Source organism: Anguilla anguilla, chromosome 17 (assembly GCF_013347855.1).
Source record: "Anguilla anguilla isolate fAngAng1 chromosome 17, fAngAng1.pri, whole genome shotgun sequence".
Classification (NCBI taxonomy): domain Eukaryota; kingdom Metazoa; phylum Chordata; class Actinopteri; order Anguilliformes; family Anguillidae; genus Anguilla; species Anguilla anguilla.
The window spans coordinates 18,300,214-18,326,204 of NC_049217.1; the positions used below are offsets into that span (position 1 = coordinate 18,300,214).

At 52.4% G+C, this 25,991-nt stretch overlaps 1 protein-coding gene across 6 annotated transcripts in view; it reads right to left on the reverse strand.

The window, feature by feature from the left end:
* The window catches only part of LOC118216380 (thyroid hormone receptor alpha-like), a 136,474-nt gene that overhangs the window by 48,029 nt on the left and 62,454 nt on the right, over positions 1-25,991 (reverse strand). For 4 of the 6 annotated variants that reach the window (XM_035397472.1, XM_035397476.1, XM_035397471.1 and 1 more), the window contains one exon: positions 16,784-16,855. The exons of the other annotated variants lie outside the window; for them this stretch is intronic. The gene's annotated coding sequence lies outside the window, so the exon portion shown is untranslated. The remainder of the gene's footprint in view (positions 1-16,783; positions 16,856-25,991) is intronic. 6 annotated transcript variants of the gene reach the window in all.

Here is a 25,991-nt window from a genome sequence, read left to right on the forward strand (position 1 = left end):
ATTCAAACAGCTCCTGAAAAATCACATTTAGCCCCCCCCCCCCCCCCCCCCCCCCCCCCCTTCATTTTCAGGAGACACAGTAAGTGGGAAACATTCTGAGGAATCGTTTCCATCTGTAGCTGACAACAGAGAGAGCTCATTCACTTTCAGCTCGAATTCTAGCCTGCCGAATTTAAAAATAAAGGTGCTAATAATGTGTGTGCTAATAAGTTTTGGCTTCACATCGTCACATCCTGCTATCTCATATAATTAGTATACACAGACATGGCCTCATTTGAATACTGAACTACAGTTCCCAGTATGCAAATGGGCACCTCAAAAAAATTACATAATTCCTACAAGCAGACAGCTCACTGAAAGCACACTGATTCTTCAGAGGAGAAACACAACTGCCAAAAACCATAAAATGGAAGGAAGGGAGCCAAACCGTGCTCTGCATCACGGTCTGAGCCAGGGCCTTGCCACAAAGCCATGTCATAACCACCCGCCGCCAACGCTAAATTTAGGCTAGTTCAATAGTGCGCCATTATAAATAAATGTCCTTGTACCTTTTTTCATTAACCATTTCATAGCAAGTGCAGGCAGATGAGCATTCAAGTGCTATGAGAGCACAGGACAGCACTGGTTACGTATTGCTAACATGTTAAGCTGTACAGCATTTACTTCAACAGGGGCTTAGTCTGACCAAGGACAAGCTGTTGCTCTGCCTAGAAATGCTTTTAATGCATGTCCCATACTTCATAATGGGAAATACGGCCACCCAATACACGGTTATGGGGACCTGAATACAGCATTAAAAACCCTCTCAGAAGTACAGAGGAAAGCTCAATTGATTAAATCAAGGAAATGATTAGTTGAACAAATGTTTAATTTCCTGGCTAGAATGAAAGCCTGTACGTACATTAGCGTTCCGTGAACTAAGGTAGAGCTTCTCTGATCTACCATAATAATGTTGATTGCGTGCTATCAAAAGCAGTCTTTTTTTAGCATTTGTGCATTCATAGGTAGTTCACAGGTAGTTAGCAAATGGAACAAGCTCTGCGGCGAGCCACCTACAAATGAACTACACTAACCAGCCCTGCCTGGTTCAAGTTCACCTTGATCATACAATGTATGCCCAACATTACCTATGGCATGACCCATGACATGACATGCTCTTACTATTCAACATGGTTTGTGTTGTGCTTTAGCACACAAACTACATCCAAAACAAGCCTTTCAAACAATTGTGAACTACAATAGTCTTTCAAACAGTTGCTCGGGAGACAATAAATTATTGTCAGAATATGCCAGCGTGAAATGTCTAGGATTTGAGCCACCTGGGATGCAGATGAAAATTACACACCCAACTAACCATGCTGCCATTGTTTTAAGTTGCGTACGTATTATAATCATGCAGAATATTGTTACATATTTACATCAATATACCGGCTTACATTTTTTAATGGAAAGCCCATGATTCGAACGCAACATTCTATAATTATAATTCCCCATTCCGCTCGCACCCTTCCATCTTAATCTATCCAATGGGCCACACAGCATGGCTGCTATCTCCACTGTCCCCCAGCTGTCTATTCCCACCCTCTCCTCACTGCCATCTATAACCACGCCCACATCCTGCCATCCTACTGCAGTGCCTCTGGGTGAAAAGGTTCGAACCATTGTGCCTGCAATGGAATGCTTCCAGGGTTAGTGGACCATTCCTGGGTCAGCGGAACGCTTCCTGGGTCAGCGGAACGCTTCCAGGATTAGTGGAACGCTTCCTGGGTCAGTGGAACGCTTCCTGGGTCAGCGGAACGCTTCCAGGATTAGTGGAACGCTTCCTGGGTCAGTGGAATGCTTCCAGGATTAGTGGAACACTTCTTGGGTTAGTGGAATGCTTCGTGGGTCAGTGGAACGCTTCCTGGGTCAGCGGAACGCTTCCTGGATCAGCGGAACGCTTCCTGGGTCAGCGGAACGCTTCCTGGGTCAGTGGAACGCTTCCTGGGTCAGTGGAATGCTTCCTGGATCAGCAGAACGCTTCCTGGGTCAGTGGAACGCTTCCTGGGTCAGTGGAACGCTTCCTGGGTCAGTGGAATGCTTCCTGGATCAGCAGAACGCTTCCTGGGTCAGTGGAACGCTTCCTGGGTCAGTGGAACGCTTCCTGGGTCAGCGAAAGGAAGGGCCACAGCCACAGAGACCACAGGAGGGCACCTCAGCAGACCTCATTCAACAGCTAGAGACCTTGTTGAGCTGCTAATTAGCAAAATCAGGTGGGCCAAATTATTGTTGAAATGAAAACCTACAGGATGATAGATCTCCAGGAACAGGCCTGGGCAGCACTGGCCTAAAAAAACTATTCTGCAGTGAAATGGTACATAAATGGCCTCTGATGTAGAGACTTTCCTTTTTTAAATTGCTTTGGTAGGCAATATAGCAAAGAGAGAACTTTGCCTGAAAGCAATCTGGCCCTTGACCACTATTAGGAGATGAAACCTTTAGCAGTCCATATTTTCTTAACGCTTGTTGCCTAGCTGCCGTGGGTCTTCTTGAACAGCCACTCTGTTCATGCACATCGTTTTGGGGGGAGACAGGGAGACAGGTCACGCCAATATTTCCAAATGAATATAGTGCTAGACCAGCTACTATGCTTGTGAGACTTGACATTTGCCCACGCGAGACTAGCAGAATGTCTCCCCCGAAATTGAAAACCTATGCTAGTGCACTAGCTATCGAGTCTTCTTTTCCTGGCATTGAAAGCCTGTGCTGTAAAATACTCTCTCTTCCTCAGCACATCTTACTTTCCCAGCCACCGAGACTCAAAAGACCTGAAGTGGAAGCAGCTGCTAAACAATTAGACTCAGTCCATACCTTGACAGTTGATTAAATTAACTTCATTAACAGATTCACGAGCCTATGCTACCACGAGCTATTGGACTGAGACGATCTTCAAATTTTATTCACTCCATACAGAACGTAGATACAAAATATTGATCCTGTTTTGTTTTTGTTCAGCTAATGTTACAACGCAGACAGAAAAGGGGTTCATTAGTTAGTGAAAAATCCAATTGAGAATTTGGATTTAAATTTAATGATTTTAAGCTTTGAGAATAAACAGATACCAAGAAAGTAACTTCAATTTTACTATAAATCTGGAAAAAGAAAAAATATCTCTGATTTAAATGGAATAATTCTTGAGTGTAAACATCTTTATGATCTGTAGTGCATCATTAGCACCATGTACTCTCACAGCTTTGTGTACACAGAGGAACACTTGAAATCATTTTCTCATGATTTTGCTGCTGTGTTTTCGACGCCGAATCAAAGAACTAATTTATGAACCTCGCCCTGCCTTGCTCCGGAATTAAATTATTTGATTTTGTTTCGGTTTATTGTTTATTATAGCCTTTGCAGCTGCCAGTGAAGGTTGCTTTAACAGCTTCGAGAGAAACGTATTGCTTAATTTGGATGTTGACTTCTAAGTGATAAGTCGACATGCTGTGCACTAAATGGGCTGTGACTTTGCTCCGATAGCAGAGGTTAGTCATATCATTAGTTCCGATAACACACCCGCTAAAACATGCAAAAAGTACTGTCCAAACCATTCATTCACCACAACGAACCTCGACGACAACCATATCAGATTTTCACTCCCTAAAATGAGCCCACAACACTGTTTCAAAGTATTACATTTAATGTAAATAAAAAAACTCAGATAAAATAAAATGCTTTGCTTGTGTCTCTTCTGTAAAGAAAAGCTTCAGGACTTTCAACAATTCTGTTCAAATGTCTAAATCCCTGAACCTCTGTCCTTGGACAGCCTACAATTATTTCAATACAGGAATGGGACAACTTTATATATGAAAAATGCTGCTGCACTGACCCACAGCAATGTTGCCACAACAAGTTCAGCCACGGCAGAGTTCACCTACATGAGGGCCGAAATACGATACTGTGGAGCTAGCACACCTGTACTATCACCTGCGAGCAGGGCCGCAGAGGGTGCTGGAGCCTATCCCAGCTGGCACTGGGCGAGAGGCAGGAATACACCCTGGACAGGCCGCCAATCTATCGCAGGGCAGGGACCACGATTCCCCTCCCCTTTATGGCATATACGTGTGTCTCAGGTTGCCAGATTCACCATGAAACTAGCACACCTGTGCTATCATCTCCGTACTGTGCAGGGGACCGCAATTCCCCTCTCCTTTATGGCTTATATGTGTGTCTCAGGTTGCCAGATTCACCACTGGTGCTCTGCTACGATCTGGGCGGTGCTGCTCAGTGATTGGTGCTCTGCTATGATCTGGGTGGTGCTGCTCAGTGATTGGTGCTCTGCTACGATCTGGGCGGTGCTGCTCAGTGATTGGTGCTCTGCTACGATCTGGGCGGTGCTGCTCAGTGATTGGTGCTCTGCTACGATCTGGACGGGGCTGCTCAGTAATTGGTGCTTTGCTATGAACTGGGCGGCGCTCTGCTACGGCAGCCATGCTGCCCATTACTAGCCTCGAGAGATGGCTTAGGCGTATGCTAATTGTCCACTTTATCTCTGATCATTTAACACTTTTAAGAACTCCAATTATCTTTGAAACTGTACAGGAACAGACGGGCTGCATTCGTACGCATCAGACCAGAAACTGCTAAGTGGCTAGATCGGTCCATTACTCCACACCTGCTTCAGCGCAGACATGCTTTTAAACGGCGATACCTGACTTTGACGAAGCGATAATTAGGATAAGGGGCGTTTTGCTTGGGTTACCTTTGTTTCTTTCATTCCCTTTTCAATATGAAGGCTGCTAATAGGTATAGAACTTATGTATTTAATTAACAACTGTTTATCAAGCTCCTCTTTCACTGCAGACCCTCCCAAACACTGTTGGACAGACAGACAGACAACGGTGTAATTCAGCAATTCATAATGTTAATTAGTCAACTGAACTTTATAACTGGTTAACCCTGAACATATTATAAATATTTTTGGGGGCGGGATCAGCCTCAGGTGTGTTACTGGTTGGAATTAGCCTCAGGTGCGTTACTGGTTGGAATCAGCCTCAGGTGCGTTACTGGTTGGAATCAACCTGAGGTGTGTTACTGGATGGAATCAGCCTCAGGTCTGTAACTGGTTGGGATCAGCCTCAGGTGTGCTACTGGTTGGGATCAGCCTCAGGTGTGTTACTGGTCGGGATCAGCCTCAGGTGTGGTTGGGATCAACCTCAGGTGTGTTACTGATTGGAATCATCCTCAGGTGTGTTACTGGTTGGAATCAGCCTCAGGTGTGTTACTGGTTGGGATCAGCCTCAGGTATGTGAGAGGAAAGAGTCAGGGATCAGAGCAGGATGTGCACCAACAACGACCCTGAATTCATACAGAAAGTCACAGCCGCCAGCGAGCAGCCAAGCGCTCTGCTGTGTATTGATTACCGCTGAGTTTTTTTCTGACCGCTGTGCTTCTGCAGGTGACTCAGAGTGGTCAACGTTTCCCAAGGCACTAAATCCATTTTCAATCAGCGTGGTGCCGGCAGGCACGAAGCAAGGACCGGCCGGCACGTCACGGCATGGCACCAGAGGAAAGAGCGCCATTGTGCCACCCCCCGAGCGGGGGGAGGGGGCGGTTAACCCCAGAGTCGCCGCCAAGGGCCACATCCCCCACCTCCCTTAGAGCCTACGCGACCGCGAGGCCCGGAACGCCCCCGCTACGCTGCCCTGAAATGACTCCAGCGGGGAGGCGGGGAGGCGTCTGAGCGCCTCCCTCAGAACCCGGGATCTTTCCCCACAGGGAGGCGCTGCCCCAGGGAGCGCTTTGCGCGCCCCGGATTCAGCCCGCGGGTTCTGTGAGCGGGTTTTTTCTCCTGGGTTACGGCTGAACGCTAACAGGGCTTGGGCAGGGCCTCTTGGGCTGGTGTGGCACTCTGACACGGTACACCCACCTGATCCCTTCACCCCTCGGTTGTTGCATTTTGCATGTGTCATTAAGCCCAGCGGTTCTGAGCCGCGGAGGGCGGTCCCCGCCCACCGCCAACCAGGGGCCCCCCCGCGTCGCGCCGTCGGCGAGACCCGTCTGTTCTCCTCGGCGTGGGGGCTGGGGAGGGTACGGCGTCCTGAAGAGAAAGCACGCGCGCATCTCCGATTCCCCGCAGTCTCACAGACAGACGAAGATTAAAATCTCCATTAGAGCTGTCCCCCGCCTCGGCCTGGACTGTGCCCAACGAGCCGAAAGGACCAGTCAAAACATTTACCCACGTAACCGTACCAGACAGGACAGTCAGAAAGAGAAGGGGGGGGAGAGGAGAGAACAGAGCGTTCTCGCGTGCTGTAATGAGAGGAACTGTAAACAGACCAGTGTACTGTATAGATAAACAGAGACTCTAAGCAACGGGGTGGTATCGCTTACACATTTGCTCAACGCACCGAATGTTTAGGGGTGAGATTAGATTTGGTGGGTTAGCCGCTCCACTATTACCGTGAGCTGGAAGGAATGCTTGAGGTTATGGGGGGGGGGGGGGGCGGGGCTGGTGTTTTGGGGGGAGGGTGGGCGAGCTATGCAATTGCAGGAGGGCCAATTTAACTGGATTTCCTTTTGACAGGATTTCGCATAAATCGGGACGTTTCAAAGCCTATAGCATAAGCTGGAGGAGGCTTCTGGAGGTTTCTGTCGACACCCACCCCAGAGCGATAAACGGTGTCCTGGTGGGGGGGGGGGGCAGAAGAGGTGCGCGGGGCGGCGAACGAGGGGCGCAGGAAGCGGATGCACTCTATCACTCCCATGTGGGGAGCCATGTACGCGCACAGGCACACTGACATTGTTTCCTGTCTGCTACAGCTGAGTAAGGATAGCTTAGCTGCACAGCGCTGCCTACTGTTGTTGGGTCCATGTTAACTTTATTCTTATTGATTGTAAATGGAGAAGTGTCTGCTAATGTCTGAAATGTACTGTGAAAATACATGGTCAGAATTCTTTGTTCATCAACTTCCTTGGCCTACCAGGCCCTTTGTGATTACTGAGCTCACCAGTGCTCACTTCCTCCTTAACTGCATTCCAAACAGTTGATTGTGGTAAGTTGATGGTTTGCCCTATGTCTCTGTCTGTTTTTTTTCATATCTCTCAGCCTCATAATGGCATCCTTGACTTTCACTGACACATCTCTGGTCCTTATGCTGACAAATGCCAATAACAGCCTCCAAAGGCAGTCAAAAGCATAGAATCGAGGCTAGATCCTCAACATACTGCTAGATGCTGCTTTATATTTGCAGTAAAGAAGCAATTGAACACACTCAACTAATCAGAAACACCAAAATGTATTAAAATACCCTTCAATAAGAAGCTGAGAATCACCACTTAACCCACATATAAATAGTTTGATTACAAAAGAGAAAGAAAAAGAAATATGGCTCTGTCCCAAACATTATGGAGCTCACAGCATATATATATATACATGTATGTATGTATGTATGTATGTATGAAGGCATACAGGGCACAGAGCCAGGAACAGTTCTCTATGGTGGGGTCTGATGTAACTAGCTCACTAGCTCATTCTAATTCTTCTGCATTATTTTAAGGCTGCAGAGTCCATACAGGCTGCTTGGAACATACTGTACTTTCACAAATCCAGGTTCAAACATGAGCATTAGCACATACGAGCTCCAGAAATAAACAAACATGCATTTAGCAACGCGGATTACCCGGGGGGTTATTGACGGGCGCCACAACCTCCACACACCCAGTGCATCCCTAGCGCAACAGCGCCCTGGACGACCTCCGCCGAACTCTGACCCCTCCGGGGGCGCATGCACAAAGGACAGAAACTGCCTGACCTGGGAAGGGGGGGTGGGGGAGGGGGGGGGGGGGGTGACCTCGCCCCTAGAGGGTAATTGGGGAAATCCCCTCATGAGAGCATTGTTTGTTTTCCTGAGCGGTGTCCTATGTGGGCTAAAGTTTAAGGCTGTAATACCCTATGAGCCAGCCCAGCCCCACTGCAGTCTAATGGCCCTAATCCTCTGCTGCAGACAGGGCTGGTCCAGAAGAGCTCATTTCAGCGGGAAACGGACCTAATGCAGGCCGCCCCAGTGCAGGGCTTAGAGAGGGAGCTGCAGGAGGGGCACTGCAGAGAGGGGAAAAGAGAGGGAACAGGAGGGAGGGGAAAAGAGGGGGAATAGGAGGGAGGGGAAAAGAGGGGGAACAGGAGGGAGGGGAAAAGAGGGGGAACATGAGAGGGAACAGGAGGGAGGGAAAAAGAGAGGGAATAGGAGGGAGGGGAAAAGAGGGGGAATAGGACGGAGGGGAAAAGAGGGGGAACAGGAGGGAAGGAAAAAGAGGGGGAACAGGAGGGAGGGAAAAAGAAGGGGAACATGAGAGGGAACAGGAGGGAGGGGAAAAGAGGGGGAACATGAGAGGGAACAGGAGGGAGGGAAAAAGAGGGGGAACATGAGAGGTAACAGGAGGGAAAGAAAAAGAGGGGGAACAGGAGGGAGGGGAAAAGAGGGGGAACATGAAGGAGAGAATGAGGGAGGCAGACATGGAGAGAACGAGGGAGGCAGATATATAGAGAGAGACAGCCAGGCTGCAGCCAGGCTGGACTCTGAACGCGAGGGCCAGGGACCCAAACGGCAGACAGAGGCCGGCTGTGCGTCAGCGGCAGGCCCTGCCCGGGACAGCCAAACACGGCTAAACTGCACGGTCTGCAGGTTTCCCCGGGCGTGGCAGACCGCCAGGCAAACACAGACCTGCGAAAGCGGGCGTGTGCTCCAGGCGAGAGCCGCAATGTCAGGGTGGCAGAAAAGATGGATAGAACAACTGTTTCTCTCATTACTTTTTATCTTTCATTTGACCAAGCGAAAGCCATTGAGATTAAATCTCTCTTTTTCAAGGCTGAGCCGGCTGAGAGTGAGGAATACTAATCGATGTAGAAACGGGTTTCACACTCAAATATAGCTTCTCATTATACAAGACACTCAAACACTTCAATAGGACCAATACGTGCTTGCAGTAAGTGTATTAAGAACATATAAGTATGAAAACGTCTGTCTTTTGGAGTGAAACGTGCACCGGCTCCTAGTTCAGCAGCTTTGTATTTTTCACTAAGCGTGACAGTTGTTTTCAGACGTTAGAAAAGGTGGAACCTGAGGGAATAGGGAAGCTACCGTGGCGGTTACGCTCAGGTTAGGGAAGCTACCGTGGCGGTTACGGTCAGGTTAGGGAAGCTACCGTGGCGGGTACGATCAAGGCAGCAAGTCTGTTGCCGCTTGGGGCCGACGGGGCCGACTGCAGGGGCCTGCCGGGGCCCATCCCAGGCTGAGTTGAACGACCTTGCCTGTCCCCTGGGGGCCTCACGACGAAAAGCCCCCCGTGCAACCTGGGGGGAGGGGAGGGGAAGTCACGGCAGGTCAGTGGGTCCACGTGCAGTGGAGAGGGGCTTTCTAAACCACCTGCAGTCCCACTGCCTTCAGAAAGAGAGAAAGAGAAAAACACAATGCAAATACCAGCGAGGGCAGAACTGGTTTAACTGTAACGGTCTCCCCCATAAATCCAGCCAGCTTCTGACATGTGCAGAGATGCTATCGCACTTGCCATTCAAGACAGAATAAATACAGGAGCAGCTGGAGCGCAGAATCACATTTCCCAAAAAAAATGAGCACATTTCCATCTCTGGCCTGCCGAGCAGACGCCCTGACCCAGGGCCACTTTCGCCGCCTGTTTATACAGCTGGCTGTTTACCCTCAACGCTTTGGGTTAAGGGACTCGCTCAGGGGCACAGCAGCACTGTACCACCCCGGATTTGAACCAGGAGTCCCTGCACCCTCATCATGCCTTTGCTGGAACCTGATGAAGACCGAATGAAGCTCGCTTCGACCGGCACTACGCTGCGGAACCAGTAGTGATGAGCATTATTTACAGTGCGCAGATTCCGATACAGAAGCGGTACATTTAAAATGATACAGTGCCTGAACAGATACCGCATTTAAAATAAAGAGCGAACAATGAAATGAAAGAGTTTGTTTTTTTTATTGCAAAGGCAAAAAAAAATTATCTATTTGTTTAATTATACTATATAATTTAAACTATTTTGCTTTCAGGATTTCGACTGGGTTCAATGTTAGCTAGCTTGCTAACAGTCCCTGCCGTCACTGGCTGAGTCGACAGAGCGAGTGTAACCTTAGCTAGTGAAGGCGTGTGGTACCAAAATGGGGAACCAAAGCCTGCGTTGCTATTCCCGGGAACCGGCCGCCTGGGAACTGATGCCATTGTGATGCTGTGTTTTGTTACCCAACCCAAGCAACGAGAGCCATATTCTTCCAAAACCGAACCTTCCAAAAACAGTGGAGTTGAGGAGGACCTTTGGTGTTTAATCGGTTGGCATTTCCACCGGGCAGGAGCTGCTCCCGCAGAGCCACTCCTCGGTGATCAGGGACTCCCAGGCAGAAATGCACATTTAAAGGCCATGTTTCCAAATGAAGTGAGATTGTGGGACGAGAGCTGGAGACGGGGGGTAGAGGGAATAGTGGGGAACTCTCATTGGGCGTCCCATCTCTCCACCCAGCCCTGCCGAGCCCGTCCCGTTCGCACCCCGCTAAGTCCACAATCGGCATGGAAACTGCCAAATTTCCTCCAGGCCGTGCCATAAATCGTGCCGGCCCCCCGCCACAAACGGCCCAGTGGAGGGTCGGCTGGCGCCCTGAAGAGCGGCTAACAGACAAATCCGGTGGCAGCGCAGGGGCGCGGCAGGACCAGTAGCAAGAAACCAGAGCAAACCGCCAACAGCGGCGGCCTGATCACCCTGGTCTGTGAGAGAAACGGAGGGTGTGCAGGAGGGAAACGCATTTGCTCCTCATCTTGCGCACCGCTGGTGGCGGAGTGAGGGGTGCTGAGAGGGGGGGTCCGGGGGCAGGCGACGGGCTCTGATTGGCCCACAGTGCCGGGTTTTCCACTGCGGGCCCCGTCCAGGAAATCATTCCTTACAGCAGCGGCGCCGGAACATGCTGGGCACAAACCAATGGGCTGAGTGTGTGTGTGTGTGCGTGTGTGTGTGAGAGCACATGTGTGAGGGTGTTTGTGTGAGCGTGTTTGTGTGTGTGTGTGCGTGTTGGCGATGGCGGGAGCAGAAACGATGGCGGGAGCAGAAACGATGGCGGGAGCAGAAACGATGGCGGGAGCAGAAACGATGGCGGGAGCAGAAACGATGGCGGGAGCAGAAACGATGGCGGGAGCAGAAACGATGGCGGGAGCAGAAACGATGGCGGGAGCAGAAACGATGGCGGGAGCAGAAACGATGGCGGGAGCAGAAACGATGGCGGGAGCAGAAACGATGGCGGGAGCTGTATCGGTGGTGGGAGCAGTATCGGTGGTGGGAGCAGTATCGGTGGTGGGAGCAGTATCGGTGGTGGGAGCAGTATCGGTGGAGCGTTAGCATGACTGAGATGCCTCTGGAGAAAGTGGGGAGGGCGGAGGACTGCTGACGGAGCAGATCGATCGGGGCTAATGTTCCTAACGACAGCACGGGGAGAAGGCAGGAGGAGCAGGGCCGCAGGGCCGGAACACAGAACACAGCTCCCCGCGTTCCGCACCGGGGGGAGAGAGAGCGCTTTCCCATTTCTGAGCGAGCGAGATGAAATCTGCACCCACAGCCGTCTTGCTATTCCTTCTTTAAATAGTTTAATAAATAAACGCCCACATGTGCTCATACTGCTGCTTCAGCAGGAAGCAGCAGCCTGAGAGAGAGAGAGAGAGAGAGAGAGGGAGAGAGAGAGAGAGAGAGAGAGAGAGAGAGAGAGAGAGAGAGAGAGAGAGAGAGGGGGAGGGAGAGAGACAGAGAGAGAGAGAGAGAGACAGAGAGAGTACCCTTATAGTACCCTTACATCATATTGAATTGCACTGAATGGAACTGAGAGAGTAAGAGAGAGAGAGAGACAGGGAGAGGGAGAGGGAGAGGGAGAGAGACAGGGAGAGAGAGAGAGAGAGATGGGGAGAGAGGGAGCTGGAGGCCTGACCGCACTGGTGCTGGACATGGTTGGGAACAGAGTGGCTACAGAAGTAAATGTGTGGCTTTGGTCACCAGCGGGACGCGTAGCATGAGCGCGGGGCACAGGGTGGCTGTTGTGCTGCTGTCGGCCCTGCTCAGGATAACCGGGGGCAGAGGGAGGCGCACTCCCCCGTTCCCCTCCCGAAAAAAAGCCGAGTCATTATTGACACTTATTGAGCGCAGATCCAAAACAAACAAAGCGCAGAACATCCTGAAGCTGCGCTAAATAAACCCAGGGGGCGCTGCGCGGCTCAGACTCGGCCACCGCGCAGATCGAGCCGCGCAGATCGAGCCGCAGAGCGTCCACTGAAACGTGACGCGTGTGAATAGGGGGCCACAGGTGTGCCCTGATTAAAAATCTATTAGGTAACGGCTGACAGGTGAGCCGCGAGCTCAGCGTAGATCAAAAAAACTCGCCGGAATCAGCAGGAGAAAGCGCCTTTGAAGTGAAAGTCAAAGAAACAACGTGAGCGAGGTAAACATTCGCTGAATTTCAAAGACACGTGAATTCATTTGGGGAAAAAAAAAAGTTTAAAAAAATAAAAGAAAATTAGTTACAAAAAGGTTTCACATAGGTGCTCTAAGAATGCCAGCACTTGCCAATACCAGTTCGTGAAGAAATATGGCTTTAACCAGCATGGCTGAAAGGTCTTTTGTAAAGAAAACACCTTTTTCTTAGAAAAAAAAAAAGTATTTAAAAATGCAGCATACCTCTCCTCAGTGGCAGCCTACTGCAGCAAACAGACACAAAAGACCTTTTGTAGCAAATAAAAAGAGTCCATCTCTGGGCTGTGGCCTAAGGGAGTTCATGTATCCAGTAAATGGATCCAATAAGACTCCCTAGATTTCCAGATCCTGTTACCAGTAGCTCTGTTGCCCAGTTTTTTTTTTTTTTTTAAATGCCAGTTGCAGAACACAGGCTCAGACAATTCTGTGTAAAAAATAAAAAATAAAGTTATATATTTAACCTATCATTTTTAAAGCAAGTCACAATAAAAACGAATAAAAAAATAAAAATAAAAATAAAATACAATAAAAAAAAACACAGAGGATTTTGGCACCTTCAACAGCCAGCGACAGATTTGAAACTACTTATGTGCACGCACGGCTGTCTAAACACCTCCTAAATAGAACAAGAAGAAAGTGAGACACATGCGCACACACGCACACACACACACACACGCACACGCACACACACACACACACACACACGTCCTGCAAAGACGCAGCTACTCGCTTTATCTCCTGCCAAGTCCAACAGGGCCCAAGCTAATGTTTTGATTGAGAGATGTCGTTACGGTGAACAGGTTCGGCGGGACTGTAGCAGGGATCTTAAAGGCACAGCGTCGCTTTAACTCAGCGCCCGACAGGACGGGCTCAACCTCTGGCACGCACAGAGGGACGGAGACGCAGCCCTGACTCACAGCGCTCCGGCGCCGCCCGCGGCTACCAGGCGCACGTTTGATCAGACAACGAAGGACGATCGCTAACGCACGAGCACGACGCAGACCCAAAGCATGATGGGAATGAGCTGAGACAGACATGAGTAGAGCGGGGTTTCCAGGATGGGGGAGGTGGGGATTTAATTGAAGCTGAGAATTTAACCGGATGAAACAGAGCAGATTGGACCTGCAGGATTTCTCATGGCATTTGTCACACACGTGTGTGACCTCATGAGAACAGGCACTGGGTTCAAGGAAGAGGACACCCCCCGGCACGCACGCAGGTGTGATGTCACTTCCTCTAGGTCTCGGCTCTCTTCTGTTCCCCAGGACCGTATTAAGGACACAACGAGGACACAACGAGGACAACTGCCCTGTTAACGGGACAACCGAGGCGTGCCGACTTATGAGCCAAACTGGACCCAAGTTACTTCCACACTCTTCCTCCTCGCTCGGAGCGATGCCGAGGCCGCGGCCAGGCCCAAGCAGAGGAAGCAGCGCTCTCTCCAGGACTCAGAACTCCTCAAAGCAGGGTGCTCTCCGTTAATCCCCTCCTCCTCCATCACTCCATCACTCCAGAAGCATCACTCATATCATCTGGGGGGGTATATCGGGGGATGGGGGAGGGGGGTTGCTCTGTCCGTGCACGGAGGTGCATGAGCCAGGAAGGGGGGTGGGTTAGAGTCAGCCTCCCTGCCAGGGGGGCCGGTTGGCTCCTCCAGCACCTCTAACCACTGACTCCAAATCAGTCACAACGCATAGCGTAGCATGCTAGCGGGTACAACTACGGGGGCTATAACTCGTCCTGGACCAGTTTTTAGGGGCAAAAAATACCCTGGAGATAGAGACAAGACTGTAATCAAATCAACATCTGTCTACAGCTTTGACCTTAACTTTGACAGCTTGACAGGAAAGTGTTTTTATCTCCACTGACGTGATTTGAAAAGTTCATTCCGGTGACAGGCTAAACTAAACAAACTAAAAACAAGAGTAAGGGCTAATTTAGTGCTGAACTGTGAGTGAAAGTTGGCGACTGAATCCAGGCTGTAGCGGCTGTAACTGACAGTGTCATGGCGGGTGAGCAGGCGACACTTCCCGCATAATCACCCTTCACACACCCTCACACACCCTCACACTGCCTCACACACTCTCACACTGTCTCACACACACTCACACACTCTCACACTCTCACACTGCCTCACACACTCTCACACTGTCTCACACACTCTCACACACACTCACACACTCTCACACTGTCTCACACACACTCACACACTCTCACACTGTCTCACACACACTCACACACTCTCACACTGTCTCACACACTCTCACACACACTCACACACTCTCACACTGTCTCACACACACTCACACTGTCTCACACACTCTCACACACCCTCACACTGTCTCACACACTCTCACACTGTCTCACACACACTCACACTGTCTCACACACTCTCACACACCCTCACACTGTCTCACACTCTCACGCACTCTCACACTGTCTCACACACACTCACACACTCTCACACTGCCTCACACTGTCTCACACACTCTCACACTGTCTCACACACACTCACACGCACACATAGTCTCACACAGTCACACACACTCTCACACGCACACACAGTCTCACACGCACACATAGTCTCACACAGTCACACACACTCTCACACAGTCACACACACTCTCACACGCACACATAGTCTCACACACTCTCACACAGACTACAGGTCTGGTTCCTCTGGCTAACGGGCCCCTGGACTGGCCACACTGTGGGGAGGAGGCAGTAAAACACAGCCCATCTTGAAGCAAATGAGCTGCTATGGAAATGGGGGTGGGGGCAGCTCTGGGCTGTTATTATTAAGGCTGGGCTCTGGGCTGAGAGTGAGGAATGTCGGGGGACCCTGTGCTGCTCCAGGTGAACTTTATGAAGTGTTAAGAATGTTCGTCTGCGAGAGACCAGAGGGCCGTAGTCACAGGCCCCACCCCCCCACCACCCCCCCGCCCCAGACCCTGCGCCCCTCTGATACTGATGAAACAAACACACACACACACACACACACACACACTCACACACGTAACAGCTCTCCCCTCTTGCACCCCAACACACACACACACACACACACCTACACACGCATGCACACAAACACACACGCAAACATGCTCCCCTCAGGCCTCAACACCTTCCCAAAAACCTCCCAAAACACTCCAGCTGCCCCCCTCCCCTAGCAGAAGCCCCCGCAGGAACAGAGTGGAAACTGAGCGGGGCCCCCCCCGGCTGAGAGCAGTCACGCAGCGGCTCTATTCCAGGCCCGGCGCACGCTGCGTTTAACGGCCTGCGTAAACACAGAGAGCGTTCACGCGCAGGACCACGCCCTCGGACCCGCTCAGAGGCTTTATTCACCACGGCTTTCACAGCCTCAGAGCTCACAAGTGTGGGGTTCTGCCCACGGACAGCGCCCCGCCCAACCCGGAGCTCACAGTCCGCCGGTTCCGCGGGAGACGGAGCGGAACAGCCAGAACGGGCGGATCAGCCAGATCAGCCGGAACAGCCGGATCAGCCAGGACAGCCTAATCAGCTGGAACAGTCGGAACAGGCGGATCAGCTGGAACAGCCGGATCAGCCAGATCAGCTGGAACAGCTGGATCACCCAAACAGCCGGAGCAGTCGAGCACAGCCACAGGCAGAGGGTTATTCCCCCCCAAACATCTGTCCTGACCACTGCGCCTCGCACCGCTCCTGTTCGGCCGTAGCCCAACGCTCTGGGGTTCAGCCCTGGGATTGAGGCACAGCTCCGGCTCTCCAGAAGCCCCGGGGCGACAGAGAGGAGAGAGGCAGGGAGTGTGAGAGAGACTAATCCTGTCCTGCACAGGCTGCAGAAACCCTACGGCTGTACGTTTAAGGGGGGGCCAGATTACGCTTCCAGGGAGACAGGTTCCAGAGGGGGTGGCGGGGGGGGTCAGATTCGGGTGACCGCGGGCTGCCAGACGCGGGTCCCGGGACAGCGACACGCGCCGAAACGGCGGGAATGCGCCTCTCTGATTTCCCGCGGGGGGCCCGGCCGGCTGGGAGCCTGTTTTACAGCGTGGCCCTAATCCCGCTGAGGCACAGCCCCGGCGCAGTAACAACACCTCCGCTCCACTCCAAAATAGAAATCAGACGGGACCCCCGGGCCCCCACCCACAGCCCCACAGCAAGGACCTGCTTTAGGACGCCCTCGGTGGGCCCGTCAGTCGGGACGGGCGAGAGTTAGAGCGGGGCTTGGAAAACCCCGCCCCCCGCGGTGGCTCTCGTCCAATCCGTGCGGCCCGGCTGTTCTGAAGCAGGAAGACGAATGAGGGGACTCACCGGCGACCCGCGCTGCGTCTCTCCTTAATGCGTTCAGCAGGCCTCGTCTCGATGGGACAGCCAGCCCCCTCCCTGAGAAAAGCAGACAGGGAATTCGTCAGGGGGGCGTGGGGGGGCGAAAACAAACAGGAACCAGCAGCACAAAGGCCCTCGTCCACAGGACCGCCTGACTGAGGGCCTCCTGCTGAGAAGCCCCGAAACCACCTCCACCCCCCCCCCCCCCCACACACACAAAAAAACAAACCCATTTAAAAAAAAACAACCTACTTGTGCAGCGCACATGACTCCATACCTTTACCTCTGACTGCCTCTGAGCAGCCCTCAGCTTGGCCACAGCACGCGTTGCACAAAAGGCTAAAACGTTTCCGAGCAGCGCCTTGCCGCTGACATTTAGCCCCCCCCCGGAGACGGTAGACCTTTTCCGGGTCTTTCCAGCGGCACCCCGGGGGGGGGTGGGACGGACTGGCGTGCGTTTCGGCGGGAGGTTCCCGCCCCCGTCTGCTTTCAGGAAAGGTAATAGAACGCTTCCCCTCAGAAAAAGAGGGGGGGGGGGGAAATGGCTGCCGAATTCTGGTGTAGGAGAGCTGCTGCAGGGGGTGGGAGGGTGGGGGAAGCAGAAATCCACACTAATACCGTGTTCATCCACGTGGACTCTGGGCGCGGGGGAGGGGCCTGAGCACACGGGGTCAGGAGGCGCTGGAGCGGCTGCGCGGGGGACGGCGCGTCCAGCAGGCCGGGCGACAGGCGCGCGCGGAAGGTCGGGGGTCGGAGGTCGCGGGGAGAGAGACGAGGACAGTCGGCTCGCCTGACCTCTATTTTAGGGTCTGCGGGGGGCAGGGGCCACATTCCTCCGGCAGCTCCGATTGGATTGAAAGGACAGCTCGTACTCCATTAGTCAAACAGGAGGGGGGGGGGGGGGGCTCTCCCAGCCACGTGAGCAAACCCAGGCCGTGCCACCCACACGAGAGACGCCCGTGGAAGAAGCGGCAAGACGTCAGGTGGCATTAAAAGGCAGGGTCATTTCCTGAGCTCATCTGGGGGGGGGGGGGCAGAGTGTGCTACAACTAGCCTGTTGCTAACACACAGGCCAGGTATTTGTAACAGAACATCTGGCCTTATGATGAACTAAACGCACAATACAGTAAGTTATGAGGGGCCACCTTTTTTAATTTTTTTTAAAGAACTAGAGAGATTTTTTCCTGGTCGGTGGGTTTTCTTTGGCTTTGTTTTTCTGTGTGTCTGAGGCTTCACGGTGATTCCTGGCGGTTGGTTTCTGGGAAGGAGGTCGGTGCCAACCTCACCAGGCTGTGGAGCGCAGGCTGAAAGAGCCCCTTTGTGTCCTACCAGAGAGATGTTACCAGCAAGCAGTCTCCACTAACAATAATTACACTGAACGGCCTTTCCAGCAGGGTCTCATTATACACTGTGTGTGTGTGTGTGCACTGTGTGTGTGTGTGAACTGTGTGTGTGTGTGTGCACTGTGTGTGTGTGTCTGTGTACTGTGTGTGTGGCTGTGTGTGTGTGTGTGTGCGCGTGCGTGAGTGTATGTGTGTGTGTGTGTGTGTGTGTCTGTGTACTGTGTGTGTATGCATTGTGTGTGCGTGCACAGTGCGTGTGTGTATACTGAGTGTGTGCACCGTGTGTGTGTGTGTGTGTGTGTGTGTGTGTGTGTGTGTGTGTTTGTGCACACATGCAAGATTTTTCCATCTTTATTCAGCAAAGATGGAAGATGATTGCTCTTTATTCAGAAGAGAAATGTGTTTCAATAAACAGCTAATAATGGCTAAATAATAAACAGCTTCTTTTGTTGAGAGAAGGTTTACGCTCACAGCACCCAGAATGCACACTGATGCAAATTGCCTTTTTTTCCATAATTCACCCTGCTGTGCAAAGCATATCTTTATGATAATTTTTGTTTTGAAGTCCAAAATTGCAAGATTATGTACATACTGTATCTACCTATTATGGACACACATAAATAATAGATATAGCTGGGGTTTTAATTGTTTGTCAGTCAATCACATTAGCACATTAGTTTTAAAAAAAATCCTAGTACGTGTGATGTGTGTGTGTGTGTGTGTGTGTGTGCGTGTATGTGTGTGTGCGTGCGTGCGTGCGCGTGTGTGTGCGTGTGTGTGCGTGTGTGTGTGTGCGTGTGTGTGCGCGTGTGTGTGCGTGTGTGTGTTTGTGGTTAGTGCGCGCGTGTCCGTAGATAACAATGGGCACGATTACTTTCGGCATTCCTGTCTTTGACACCCAATGGCAGATAAACCGCCCCGCCCTTGACTCAAACCCCACTACTTCACAGAAGGTAAAGCAGGGCACCAGGCCCAGCCCCCTCGGGGGGGGGGGGGGGGGGGGGGGGGGGGCGGGGGTACCTGCTCAAAACAAATCCCGCGCCCCGTGACGTTCGCCGCCCGTGCCAGCGAGGTCCCTGCCGCCCAAGGGAAGGCCTCGTTAGCGACGAGCCCCGTTGCTGCGTTTCCTTATTTCTGTCTTGCCGTGGCATTTAGAAAAAAAAAGACAGGAGGATAAGCGCCCCCCCCAGCGTGAAGCGGCGCCGCCGAGCGGGGGGACGGAGGCTCGCCGTTTCTCTGCAGCGCTCTGTTTGCTTTGGCGTTTTTGGCGGGGAGGTTCACGGGGGTTCGGGGGGGGGCCGAGGGGCGGCCGCAGCGCTCGCTGTGCCAGGGAATCCCCCCGGACGGCCGAAGCCCCAGACTCCACCACCCGGCCCACACCGTTAGCCTTCCTCACATCTGGCCCGGGGCCATTACCTAACGCTGACTCTCCCGCCCTCCGCTTCGTCCGCTCCGCACACGGTGTTCCGCATGCGCCCCCCCCCCCGCCCCCTCGCCCGCCCGCTTATTACCTCATCGCCCGCTGTAATGGCTTCTCGTAAAAAGCCTCATTACTAGCGTGCATAATATCTGCCCTTACCGCGAGCAGAGCCAGGGAGGACGCTCAATTTGGCCTTTTCACCCCCAAGACTCTGTCTGCCGCCGCACACGCCGCCCTGTCAGCGGAGCCTCGTCCCCGCGTCCGATTGGCCCTCTTCCTTAAGCACCCGCCCGCCCTAACCTGACTGGCCCTCTCTCTGAACCGCTGCGTTAACATACGCCTGCCCCAGGGCCTGAAGAGAGTGTGTGTGTGTGTGTGTGTGTGTGTGTGTGTGTGTGTGTGTGCGTGTGCATGCGTGCGTGTGATTGTGAGTGTGCATGTCGGTGTCAGTGTGTGTGTGTGTGTGTGCGTGTGTGTGTGCGTGTGTGTGTGCGTGTGTGTGTGTGTGTGTGTGTGTGTGTGTGTGTGCGTGTGCATGCGTGCGTGTGATTGTGAGTGTGCATGTGGGTGTGTGTGTGTGTGTGTGTGTGTGTGTGTGTGCGTGTGCATGCGTGCGTGTGATTGTGAGTGTGCATGTGGGTGTCAGTGTGTGTGTGTGTGTGTGTGTGTGTGTGTGTGTGTGTGTGTGTGCGTGTGCATGCGTGCGTGTGATTGTGAGTGTGTGGGTGTCAGTGTGTGTTTAGCTCGCACAGAGATGTGTTTGTGTGCACCTGAACGTGTGTGACTGCAGTAAGCAGCCTCAGGCCGAACAGGGCCACTGAAAAGCCCGCACCGGCGGGAGGGGAGCCTACTTCCTGTGCATGGCCGTGAAAGAGGAAACCGCTTTCCTGCACCCTTAAAGGGCCAGTGCACAAATACACTGCAGCGCTGACAAACAGCCGTTCCTTTCTCCAAATCCCCCAGCCTGCTGCCACAGAACTGAAGCAGACACCACCTTCACAGGGAAGGAGACAGCCTCCCTTCCCAACAAGCCTGTGCCTACATGTACACTGTTCCTCAAATTACACACCAACTGTATAATGTTTCTATTGTGCAGTAGCGTGCCAGGCTTAAATGCATTCAAATTTTAGTTACGTTGACTTCTAACTTTAGTCAAAGTTTTTATTTCCCTCTATAATGACGGAATATGTTTAAAATGTACTTATTTTTCAAACTGGTATTTTACAAACGACCTATGAATTGATAATTACATGAAACAGCAATCTGCATGAAACAACAAACAACAAATAAGGATTTATTCCTGAGAAATGGCCAATGGGATATACAGATAGCCACTGAGAAAAAAAAGCTGCAGCCTTCTGGCTATTTTCTGTCCAATCAGATTTATGCAACACAGTTCCAAACTTCCAAACTGAAACAATGTTGCTCATCGGTAATCATATGTCATAAACAGCCAAGGATCGCACTGAGGAACTAAGTAAGCTGCTTGTAACATTACAACTACAAACTAAAGCCACTGTGTGGCTACCCACACTCACACACACACACTCACACACACACACACACACACACACATGCGCACACACACACACGCACGCACACACACACATGCGCGCACACACACACACACAAGCACATGCGCACACACTCACAGACTCACATGCAGCTCACCGTATAGAAGGAAAGCACACCTTGACATAGGGCAGAATTGGGGCTATGACCTCCCTGGTCATAGCCCCAATGTCCCCTGTCCCTGGGCCCCCCCCCCCCACCTCAACCTTAAACACGCCACTAGCGTGTTCTCAGCCTTAGCATGTTTCCGCTCTACGGCGCCTGTACTTATAAGATACACCATGGCTTCCGGATTTAGTCCCACACTAGCTAAAACGCAACAGAGAATGGTTTACTGCTCCTATGCATTTGTTTCATCATCACGTTGGTTAGTTAGTCATGGGTATGGGTAAATGTGGAGGGCCCAAACACCGGTCCCGGCCAACGTTCGCGCCGCAAATTCACCAGCGGGACGGAGCAGGAAGCAGCAGGTGCAGAAGATGGAGGCCGATAATTCAGAAGAAAAAGCCGATGAGAGACGACGGAGCGCCCCAGCGCGCCGGCCGGGCGCTAACCAAGCGCCAGCGAATCCGCCGGGACACGAAGCAGGACGGACAGACGGACGCAGGCCGCCGCCGCCACCGCCGCTCGGTGAGGAGGAGCCGCGGGAACGCTGGAGAGCCCAGAGCGGGCGGGCGAGCCGACCCCCGTCCTCTCCCAAACGCGCGTCAGGCGGGGCCTCGGTCGCAGTACACACAGCCCCGGCAGGGCGCTTAGATCTTTTACGCAGACTGCGCCCGGGGAGAGGATCGGCGCGCGCTTGCCAAAAAAAAGCCGCAAACTGGCGTGTTGTGTAAACGGTCTGGCCGGCTCCTGTGTCCTCACGGCTGCTGCTGGCCGCCACAGTTTCAGTCGCTTGTTTTTACGACCGCCAGCGATCTTCGATTGTTTAGCGGAAAACAAGAGAGCCGTTTATTCGGCCGACCCGCCCCGATTGGCTCCCCCGCGGCCGCCCCTCTCCCGCGCGCGCTGGGAACCCAGCGAGGCCTGGCTGTCCGTTAGGCCCGATCATGCTGCTGATTTAAAAACGCATTAGCAAAGTCTCCGCTTGTTTGTTCAGTCTGAACTGACGGCTACATTCAGCACGGCGTAGCAGCCAGGGGAGCTGGGAAAGTGAGCGAGAGCGAGGGAGATAGAGGTCTCTGAGAGGGCAGGTAATTTAAAATCCATCTCCCCGGACGGCGAAACGTCGGGGCTTTATTACCGGAATCCGGTTCGGCCGACGGAAAGGAGCGTGACGCGGGGCGCAGCGCGGGATCCAATCGAAGGTGAGACTGCCGGGCACGCCGCCGAGGCTGCGTCCCAGAGCAGCGCGGAGCCGACGGCACGCAGACGCCGAGGCTAGCCTGTCTGACTGCGCTGCCTTCTGCCCAAAACACACAACACCGTTAAGAGCAGATCTCTCTTATTAGAGCGCCATTCTCTCTTATTAGAGCGCAGGTCTCTCTTATTAGAGCGCAAGTCTCTCTCATTACAGTGTGGGTCTCTCTTATTAAAGCACAGGTCTCTCTTATTAAAGCGCAGGTCTCTCTTATTAAAGCACAGGTCTCTCTTATTAAAGCACAGGTCTCTCTCATTAGACAACGGGTCTCTCTTATTAAAGCACAGGTCTAAGCACAGGTCTCTCTTATTAAAGCACAGGTCTCTCTTATTAAAGCGCAGGTCTCTCTTATTAAAGCGCAGGTCTCTCTTATTAAAGCACAGGTCTCTCTCATTAGACTGCGGGTCTCTCTTATTAAAGCACAGGTCTCTCTTATTAAAGCGCAGGTCTCTCTTATTAAAGCACAGGTCTCTCTTATTAAAGCACAGGTCTCATTAGACTGCGGGTCTCTCTTATTAAAGCACAGGTCTCTCTTATTAAAGCGCAGGTCTCTCTTATTAAAGCACAGGTCTCTCTCATTAGACTGCGGGTCTCTCTTATTAAAGCACAGGTCTCTCTTATTAAAGCACAGGGCTCTCTTATTAAAGCACAGGTCTCTCTTATTAAAGCACAGGTCTCTCGCATTAGACTGCGGGTCTCTCTTATTAAAGCACAGGTCTTTCTTATTAAAGCGCATGTCTCTCTTATTAGACTGCGTCTCTCTCTTATTAAAGCACAGGTCTCTCTTATTAAAGCACAGGTCTCTCTTATTAGAGCACAGGTCTCTCTCATTAAAGCACAGGTCTCTCTTATTAAAGCACAGATCTCTCTTATTAAAGCACAGGTCTCTCTCATTAAAGCACAGGTCTCTCTTATTAAAGTGCGGGTCTCTCTCAATAAGGCGGAAGTTCTGTGCACCTAATATCCTCTTCGTTAGAACTACATGCCCCGGTCAGCTCTTTTCTATGATTAGTTTTCAGTTTCGTAGTTATGGTACACTTCTTATAATCACTACCTGTGATTATTGCCTGAATATCTCACTTCGGCACAAGAAGGAAGTTAATCAGACTGGAATTTAGCACTGAGCCAACAGCACAGTTACACAACCTGCATTCATGTGCCACTCAATAGCGAGATAGCGGGACTGAGGGACAGGCCAATCATTGCTATTATTAAGAAATGCGTATGGAGGAGGTTTAAAAATCCTGCCAAGTTGCATACTGTGCTGTTATAAATGTTGAATGGTCTATTAAGTATATAGACGGATATAGAACATTCATTCATAGTTATGATGCACAGCACACAACACAACACAACGTTTTCTCAGTCAGTAAAGGTGCTTACGATTAGCACAAGCTGGAGCCTACAGCCCACACATCATAGGTTTGAGTCTTAGCTACTGTGCGTTAGCCGACTGCGCTGTGATCGGCAGTCTACAGCAGTGGGACTTCCGTAGGTTCTGTAGGTTTAAACTAAAAGCTCGCCCGTCGTACCCGGGTCTCCCTCCGCGGCCCCTCCTGAGCCACGGGGCCTCCTCTACCTGAGGCCCCCTCCGCTCTCCTCCTGTCTGAGTAAAGCCAGAGACATGACAGGAGGGAAGAGCGTCTGCTGCTCCTCACAAGAGCTCCGCAACAGAGCCGCCCTGTCCCAGAACAAAGCTCGTATCCATGGCGACGGCGGGGCAGAGGAGAGGTGCCCCGCGCGCGGGAAGGAGGGGCCGGGACGTTGGGCCTGTCTCCCTCAGCACGGGGGGGAGGGGCTCCCATGTGAGCCAGTGAGGCGTGTCCACAGCCTGGCCTGGGTCCAATCAACACGCGCCCTTGAGTGACTGACGAGCGCGCTGACTTTGCTGATTACCACTTGACAGCAAAGGAGAAGAAAAACTTACATTAGCATTTATGTTTTGAGTCAAAGTAAAGGAGAAACGATGAACGGACCCAGGGGCCTGATGGGAGGAAGTGGGCATGAGCCGCTAGCTGGCTCATACGCACAGCCATCAGGACCAACTCCGGGAAACTGTGTCAACTCTGCGACGAACACAGATGGCCCCCATCTGCCCCCTTCCCCCCGCCCCCCAACACCACCCCAACAAAAAAAATAAAACAAATAAAAATTGCAGATGATCAGAATCATACGTTTTCTCCCTCATTGATTGAAAGCCTGAGTGTTTGGACGCTGCACGAGCAGGACACATTTATAAAAATAATTCTTTGAGATTCGGTCTGGGGTATTTTTGGTTCGCGATTATAAAGGCTGGCAGCCTTTTGTGCAGCCATTGAAAAAGATCCAAAATTTGTGAGCTTGGATGGAGCTGGCAGCCCTGGAGGCTGAACGGGCGTGGGACCCAGAAGCGCTTTTTCACGCTCGGCTGGCCTAAGCCCCTCCCCTGCTGGACGGCTGGGGCGGCCGGGGATCCCGCCGCACGGGGGACTGTGGGAACGGCGGCTTTCTCATTTCGGTACGCGCGTCGGCGTTAGCGCGCTGGGGTTAGCGCGCTGGGGTTAGCGCGTCGGCGTTAGCGCACTGGGGTTAGCGCGCTGGGGTTAGCGCGTCGGCGTTAGCGCACTGGGGTTAGCGCGCTGGGGTTAGCGCGTCGGCGTTAGCGCACTGGGGTTAGCGCGCTGGGGTTAGCGCATGGGGTTAGCGCATTGGGGTTAGCGCGCTGAAGTTAGCGTGTTGGCCACGGCGGCGCTGCCGCTCGTGGCGGGGACCGGGCGCTCTGGTGTTTCATTCGCGCGCGTGTCACCCGGGACGCGCGGCGCTCTGAGGACAGCCAGGACGCGCTAACTCCCCGCTGGCGCGCCGCGGCCGTGACGGGGGCGAGGACGAGTCAGGGACAGCGTGTTCTACAGCGGAGCGGTGGCCATGAGCCACTGCAGCCCCCCCCCTTTCAAAAAGTGCTGCCTCAAAATGGAAATGGAGGACGGGACGACCATTTCTGGACTTGTGGAACTGGGATTACTGAGATTGTGATCCCCACACACTTCACTATTATTATCATTCAGTCTCTGTCTCTCTCTCCCCCCCACCCTGGGTGAAGGAGGTGATAAAGGAAGGGTGGAACACACAAACACACACACACACACACATGCAAACACACAAGTGCACACAGCCACCAGCACACACACACACACACACACACACATATATAATATATAAACACACATAGCCACCAGCACACACATACACACGCAAATGCACACACGCACACACACGCACGCACACACACGCACACACACGCACACACACGCATGCACACATCACAAACCACACAAATACAGGCAGAAATGGGTAGTGACCCAGCAAGGTCTCTGCAGGCTGTCCACACAGAGGCCCTCATGTGGCTGCATGTGTGGGGACTGCACTGTCAGCAGGCAGCTACGGCACAATCTTGAGCTTCAGATTATCCCTGCATGCACAGCACCGCTGACCTCACAGCACCCAGCCGGCTTATTACCG